This window comes from Mobula birostris, chromosome 15 (assembly GCF_030028105.1).
Source record: "Mobula birostris isolate sMobBir1 chromosome 15, sMobBir1.hap1, whole genome shotgun sequence".
Classification (NCBI taxonomy): domain Eukaryota; kingdom Metazoa; phylum Chordata; class Chondrichthyes; order Myliobatiformes; family Myliobatidae; genus Mobula; species Mobula birostris.
In genome coordinates, this window is record NC_092384.1 from 1963677 (window position 1) to 1972073 (window position 8397).

Below are 8397 nucleotides of genomic sequence, written 5' to 3' on the forward strand. Positions count from 1 at the left end.
GCATTACTGTGATACTCTGGTGCTGCTGCAACTTATTTTCTGCTACTTATCTATTTAATACTGTTTTTCTATTACTGTCTTGTTTTTATCTATCGCTTTATTTAATTGCCTGACAGGAAGCCAAACAGAGTTTCATTGTACCTATGTATAATGACAATAAAGTTCATTCAATTCAATTCAATAATTGCACTCTGAGAATTTTGCCAAATATTTTGGCATAATGATGCCGAAATATTTGATGGACTCTGTTTGCTATGCCCAAGGATATCTACTTTCAATTTCTCTTAGTGGGCTATAGCTATATGAAAGTAGTTGGGTTTTATCTATGTTGATCTTGTCTCCTGATAATTGGCCAAATTGTTCAAAGGATTGCATCATTTTAGGTAAAGTGTATGTTGGTTGCTCTAGATAGATCAAAATGTCAACCGCGTAACAGGCCAATTTATGCTCTGTCCCTTTAATAGTAAATCCCCTGATATCTTCATTTTGTCTGATGTGTTGAGCTAATGGTTCCAGATACAATGGGAAGAGTGGCGGTGACCATGCACAACCCTGTCTCGTGTCCCTTTCAAGGGTAAAACTATGAGATAAATATCCATTGATTTTTATCCCGGCAGTCTAATTGTGGTATAGTGCCTGTATAGTTTTAATAATTGTGTCACGTAGACAAAATCTATGTAAGACTCTGTAAAGAAAATTCCAATTAACTGAATCAAGTGTCTTTTCAGCATCCACACTTATCACTATTGCTTCAATTTCATTTTTTTATATGATCCATAATGTGAAGTGTCCTTCGTATATTGTCTTGTGTTTGGCATTGTATAAAATCTGTCTGATAATCATGTATCAGTGTGGGTAGAAACTCTTCTAATCGTTTGGCTATGATGGAGGTAAATATTCTATAATCCACATTAAGAACAGATATTGGTCTAAATGACCCACATTCCATTTTATCCTTGCCTTCTTTCGGTATAGCTGAGATTATCGCCTCCTTCCAGCTGGGTGAAAGGAGAGTGCAGAGTTTGTATGTTCCTGTCAGGATTAAAGGCAAATTGAATAGGAATAAGGAACCTTGGTTCTCAAGGGATATTGCAACTTTGATAAAGAAGAAGAGGGAGTTGTATGAAATGTATAGGAAACAGGGGGTAAATCAGGTGCTTGAGGAGTATAAGAAGTGCAAGAAAATACTTAAGAAAGAAATCAGGAGGGCTAAAAGAAGACATGAGGTTGCCTTGGCAGTCAAAGTGAAGGGGAATCCAAAGAGCTTTTACAAGTATATTAAGAGCAAAAGGACTGTAAGGGATAAAATTGGTCCTCTTGAAGATCAGAGTGGTCGGCTTTGTGCGGGACCAAAGGAAATGGGGGAGGTCTTAAATAGGTTTTTTGCGTCTGTATTTACTAAGGAAGCTGGCATGAAATCTATGGAATTGAGGGGATCAAGTAGTGAGACCATGGAAACTGTACAGATTGAAAAGGAGGAGGTGCTTGCTGTCTTGAGGAAAATTAAAGTGGATAAATCCCTGGGACCTGACAGGGTATTCCCTCGGACCTTGAAGGAGACTAGTGTTGAAATTGCAGGGGCCCTGGCAGAAATATTTAAAATGTCGCTGTCTACAGGGGAAGTGCCGGAGGATTGGAGAGTGGCTCATGTTGTTCTGTTGTTTAAAAAAGGATCGAAAAGTAATCCGGGAAATTATAGGCCGGTGAGTTTAACGTCAGTAGTAGGTAAGTTATTGGAGGGATTACTAAGAGACAGAATCTACAAGCATTTGGATAGACAGGGGCTTATTAGGGAGAGTCAACATGGCTTTGTGCGTGGTAGGTCATGTTTGACCAATCTGTTGGAGTTTTTCGAGGAGGTTACCAGGAAAGTGGATGAAGGGAAGGCAGTGGATATTGTCTACATGGACTTCAGTAAGGCCTTTAACAAGGTCCCGCATGGGAGGTTAGTTAGGAAAATTCAGTCGCTAGGTATACATGGAGAGGTGGTAAATTGGATTAGACATTGGCTCGATGGAAGAAGCCAGAGAGTGGTGGTAGAGAATTGCTTCTCTGAGTGGAGGCCTGTGACTAGTGGTGTGCCACAGGGATTAGTGCTGGGTCCATTGTTATTTGTCATCTATATCAATGATCTGGATGATAATGTGGTAAATTGGATCAGCAAGTTTGCTGATGATACAAAGATTGGAGGTGTAGTAGACAGTGAGGAAGGTTTTCAGAGCCTGCAGAGGGACTTGGACCAGCTGGAAAAATGGGCTGAAAAATGGCAGATGGAGTTTAATACTAACAAGTGTGAGGTATTGCACGTTGGAAGGACAAACCAACGTAGAACATACAGGGTTAATGGTAAGGCACTGAGGAGAGCAGTGGAACAGAGGGATCTGGGAATACAGATACAAAATTCCCTAAAAGTGTCATCACAGGTAGATAGGGTCATAAAGAGAGCTTTTGGTACATTGGCCTTTATTAATCGAAGTATTGAGTATAAGAGCTGGAATGTTATGATGAGGTTGTATAAGGCATTGGTGAGGCCGAATCTGGAGTATTGTGTTCAGTTTTGGTCACCAAATTACAGGAAGGATATAAATAAGGTTGAAAGAGTGCAGAGAAGGTTTACAATGATGTTGCCAGGACTTGAGAAACTCAGGTACAGAGAAAGGTTGAATAGGTTAGGACTTTATTCCCTGGAGCGTAGAAGAATGAGGGGAGATTTGATAGAGGTATATAAAATTATGATGGGTATAGATAGAGTGAATACAAGCAGGCTTTTTCCACTGAGGCAAGGGGAGAAAAAAACCAGAGGACATGGGTTAAGGGTGAGGGGGGAAAAGTTGAAAGGGAACTTTGGGGGGGCTTCTTCACACAGAGAGTGGTGGGAGTATGGAATGAGCTGCCAGACGAGGTGGTAAATGCAGGTTCTTTTTTAACATTTAAGAATAAATTGGACAGATACATGGATGGGAGGTGTATGGAGGGATATGGTCCGTGTGCAGGTCAGTGGGACTAGGCAGAAAATGGTTCAGCACAGCCAAGAAGAGCTAAAGGGCCTGTTTCTGTGCTGTAGTTTCTATGGTTCTATGGTTCTATGGGTGGCATTTGCAACTTTCTTAGGGTCCAGTTCAGTGTGGGGAGTAAAATAGGAATGAATTCACTTCTAAACTCTTTATACCACTCTGCCGTATATCCATCTGATCCTGGTGACTTGCTTAATTTAAGCCTACGAATTGCAGTTTTCAGTTCAGCTTCAGTTATGTCAGCAGTCATCGTTCTATTTTGTTCTTTGCTTAAAGTGGGTAACTCTACAGAATTCAGGAAGGTGTCAATTTGGGTTATGCTTCCCCCTGGAACTTTGGAATATAGAGTTTTGTAAAACATTTCAAAAGCTTCTTGAAGTTCACTTCGCTTATTTTTTTTATCACTTTTGTTCTTGGATCCCTTATTTTATGAATTGTATTTTCTGCTATCTTTTTTTTCAGTTTCCACACCAATATTTTCATAGATTTAGATCCACTTTCATAGTGTCTCTGTTTCAGAAACATTAAATTTTTCCTAATTTCTTGTGTAGCCAAACTATTAAATTCATTCCTAATTTTTAAAATTTCCTCTAGTGTATCCTGTGCCAAACTCAATTTGTGTTTTTTTCGAGTTCCTTCGAATTCCTCGAATGTTCTATTCCTTATTTTATTCTTATATGAAGATATCGCTATAATTTTGCCTCTTAAGATAGTGTTCAGAGTATCCCATAGAATGGGAGGTGAAACCTCTCCATTATCTTTCAAATCTAGGTAAACACCAATTTATTTTTTTAATTTGTTCCTTAAAATAGGGATCATTGAGTAGACTTGAAGTTAGTCTCCAAGTAGTATTTTTCGGTTGTCGGTCAAAATCAACAGATAAATATACAGGTGCATGGTCACTTACATCTATTGTCCCAATTCCACAGGTGATCATTTTGTCTCTATCTTTTCCAAATGTTTGAAATAGTCTATTCTTGTATATACGGAATGGGGGGCAGAATAATGAGTGTAATCCCTTCTGTCGGGGAAGAGGTCCCTCCATATATCAATTAGACCAATATCCTCAAAAAGAGTGTTAACTTTCTTATGTAAGGACTTTGTTTCATAAGTTTTTCTATTAGAAGAGTCCAACTTTGGTTGTAATTGTAATTGTCCTTCTGTTTCCATTACCATAATATTCGTAATTTTCTAGAAGAAACTAATCTCATTTCCTGGGGGTGCGTATATATTCAATAAAGTAACTGGATTTGCATTTATATTCCCCCTTACCAGAAAATATCTGCTCTCCTTATCTCCCATTTCAAATACTTTTTCAAAATTTACCTTCCTTGAGATGAGAATTGCAACTCCTCTTCTATGTCCTGATTTATATGAGGAAAAAAAAACAAATTAGTGAAGCCCATTCTCTTTAATTTTCCATGCTCATTATCACTTAAGTAAGTTTCCTGTAAATATACGACATGGGCTTGTTCTTTTTTCATTTTGATAGAATTTTACTGTGCTTGACTGGATTCAACAGCCCATTGACATTAAAAGAAATGAATTTTACTTTGTCCTTAGCCACGTGTATTTACCTGTTAGTTTATCATTGAAATTTGCAGAATATAACTTAATCGATCCACTCCCTGAACAAATAAGAGCCATGAAACGCGAATAATAAAAAAAAGGTAACAAAGGTGTGATTCCAAGGCTGGGGTCTCTAGGTGACCCTGGATTGAGCTAGAAGAAAAGTTTAGCCGTGGGGGATAGCCCCTCCTACCTGTGTGTTGAGGGCCCCTGTTGCAGTACCTATAAAAGTAAGTGAAAAAATCTATGTCCATTACACAGAAATGATTTCCCTGTGTAATCCTCCCATCTATATATTCTCATTTAGGTGGGGAAAAAGGAATGAATGAATGAAATTTTAAAAACTGAGTAATGTAAAATCCACACTATAATATGTATTTCTCGAGGTAGGTATATCACCATCTATTTTTGCTTCCGTTTAATTTATCAGCACTTTTAAAGTTAGCCAAACCTTATGGCTCTTCTGGAGGAGGTGAGGGCTGCCCTCGGAGAACTGACAGTCTCTTCCTAATATCCTTCTCTCGTCCTGCTCCCGTCCCCTGCTTTCTCGGTTCTCTTACTATTTCCCAAGCAGCTCGGGACAACTGCTCAGCCAGACTTTCCCTTGGTTTGACCGTCCTCTGTTCTTCATGTCTGTAGTCGCCTCTTCCATTGTCTCGCACAGTCGTATCCCTTCCTGGTAAAATACCCTCAGTTCAGCAGGGTACGGGGTTTGCAATTTAATCTTTTCTTGCTTTAATATTCGTTTTGCTTTGGAATATTCCTTCCGTTTCTGTAGGACCGCCGGGGGGTAATCATGATCGAAGTATATTAACTTCCCGTTCCAAAACAACCTCTTCTTACCCCAGGCCCTTCGTAGAATCTCCGCCTTGCTCTTGAATCGAAGGAATCTAAGTACAATTGATCGCGGTTTACTTTCTCTGTCTCCGGGAGGCCGCGGGACGAGTGAACGATGCGCCCTCTCAGTTTCAATCTCCATCGTCTGGGGAATCTCCAGCGCTTCCCGGAGCAGCTTGTTTACAAACTTCATCATCGACAATCCCTCCGCTCCTTCGGGAACATTACAAATCCTGATATTCTTCCGTCGCGATCTTCCCTCCTAGTCAAGCAATTTACTTTCCTGTTGATTTAATATTTTTATTGTCTTACAGAGTATCTGTTCCACGTTTTACACGCGATCTTCCTCCTTCTCAATTCGAGTCTCTGGCACCGCTGTTTTCTGATTGACGTTGGCGAGCTCTGACTCTATATCATTGAGTTGCTGTTTTATATCTTTTCTGATTCTCTTATCTCTTCCAGAATCTTCATCATATTTGCCGCTTCGCCTGCACGAGCCTCGCCGCCGCGTGCACGTGTAGGGGAGCCGCGCGCTGCACCTCTCTCTTCCATAGATCCGCCGTGGTGCTTTTTTATCTCCATTCTTGCCCCCCTTACCAATTCAGATATTTTCGAAAGATCTTTACTTGATGGATTAACAGGGCAAAATACGCGTTTTTTCCGGAGGAGCTGTTGGTTTAAGCTGCTATTCTGAACGAGGACGTCACCGGAACCCCTAGTGTGCTATTTCTCAGTTTCCATCAGTCCCATTGCCCCTTATTCACTGAAACCTCCTCTCTTTCAGATGGCGTCAACTCCCCTTCCCTCCCCATTCCCTGTCACCTAACTAAACCAAGGCTCATTGACAACAGACAGTTTACCTACCAACCACATGGCGCCTTACCTGATGCCATCTTTAAACTCAGTAGAGTCTATCTATTATACCCCATTTACTACCCGGATCGTCCATTAACTGTGGTTGGCACACAGCACAGAACCAGGCCTTTCAGTCAATCATCTCCATGCTGCCATGAACTATCCATCTACACTGGAACTATTTACCAGCGGCTTTCCCTACCCTGGTGAACGAAGAGCTTGTCCTTTTAATTGTCCTAGAGACTTTGTCTCTTCCATTCTCTTGGGCTGTGTGGTTCAGATTCCGATGACTCTCTGTTGAAAACATTCTGCTTCACCTTCTTTTTAAACTTCCTTCCATACAGTGGGGTCCTCTTGACTGAGACCCCTTGGGTAGGCAAAAACTTTTTACCACCTGCCTTATTTATCCCCGTCATGGTTTTATACATTTCTATTCAGTTACCCCTCTTTCACTTCAGAAGAAAGAAGCCCAGTCTATCCAATCACTACTCTTATCAAAACTCCTTCAGTTCGGGCGACATCCTAGTGAATCTTCTGTGCACTCTCTCCAGCACAATGACGTTCTTCCAGTATGTGTCAAACAGACCACTGTACTGTATTCCAGGTGGGCATAATTGATATTATAAAAATCTGGAATACACTCAATTTAAGAAAGATGCCATCCCCTATGAGTTCTTCACTACCCCGTCTACCCTTTACTGTCACCTATTGACTTGTTTCCCCAAGTTCTATCTCTTTATCAACATAGATTACCTCCATTTGCATCTGGATCCTCGATTTCCTCTGTAACACGCTGTAAGGATTCACTGCTAATGTAATGGCTTCTTTGTAAAGTTTCATATGCTAAGGCTAATGGAATGGCTTCTCCGTAATGTTAATTACGGACCCTATTCAGTTCATATTGGCAACAACATGTCCTCCACAATCTCCATCAGCACAGGTCTATTACAAGGCTGTGTGCTTTGCCCCCTGCTCTACTCATTTTATCCTTACAACTGTGAGGCTACACACAGCTCTCATGCCATATTTAAGTTTGCTGATGACATCGCCAGAGCAAATTTGGTGATAAATCAGGATACAGAAGCTGAAAATCTGGCTGAGAGGCACCACAACAACAACCTGTCAATGTCACCAAAACCAAAGAACAGATTATTGATAGCAGGAGGACAAAACCGGATGCCCGTATGCCGGTCCTTATTGGGGATTGGAGGTCGAAAGGGTCAGCAACTTTAAATTCCTTGGTGCTATCACTTCAGAGGGTCTGTCCTGGCTCTGGCATGTAAGTGTCATTATGAAGTAAGCAAAGATTTAGCACCTCATCTAAAACTTTAACAAACTGCTATAGATGAGTGGTCTGTAACGTTTAAACATAATGCAACTGGTTGTGCCACAGCCTGTATGGAAGCACCAATCCTCTCGAATAGAAAATCCAACAAAAGGTAGTGGATACAGCCCAGTCTATCACAGGTGAAGCACTCTTGTTAAGCACTACATGGGGTGCTGTCGCAGGAAAGTCGTATCCATCATCAAGGACCCCAGCATCCGAACCATGCCATCGGAAAAGAGGTATTGAAGCCTCTTTTCATATTAAACGTGTTCCAGGTAATGCAGTTATGATCATTTCCTCTCTGACTGAGGGATATGGGTTTTGAGGTATGCTAATAAGAAGAGGGCCCAATCACCCCCAGTCGTCCCATTGGGAGAATCACTACCTGTGTCATAGACCGTGGCTGTTGTGTTGAACCATCTCGGTGAACACTAGTTTACATTAGAGGGCAAAGGTTGGGGCATGGAGAGGGAAGCGGGAACAAACAGGAACAGAGTACCGTTTGGATCCGATGTTTCCATTTAGAATTGACAATCTCATGTTTCTCAGCTGGAGGAACTTTGTCTCATTCCTGTGTCACCAGTGAAAGGAATAACATGGAACCTCCCTCTTCCAGTGGCCACAGCATGCCCTCCCCTGTCCGCAATGAGTTATCCCTCCCACTGATTCTCTGAGTTCAGCCCGAACTGCCCATCCTGGGGTTGGGGACAGAGTGACACTGATCAAAACACACAGAACACAGTCCAAGCACTTTCGATCTTTATTAATACTCAACAATTCCACATAATAGAGGGA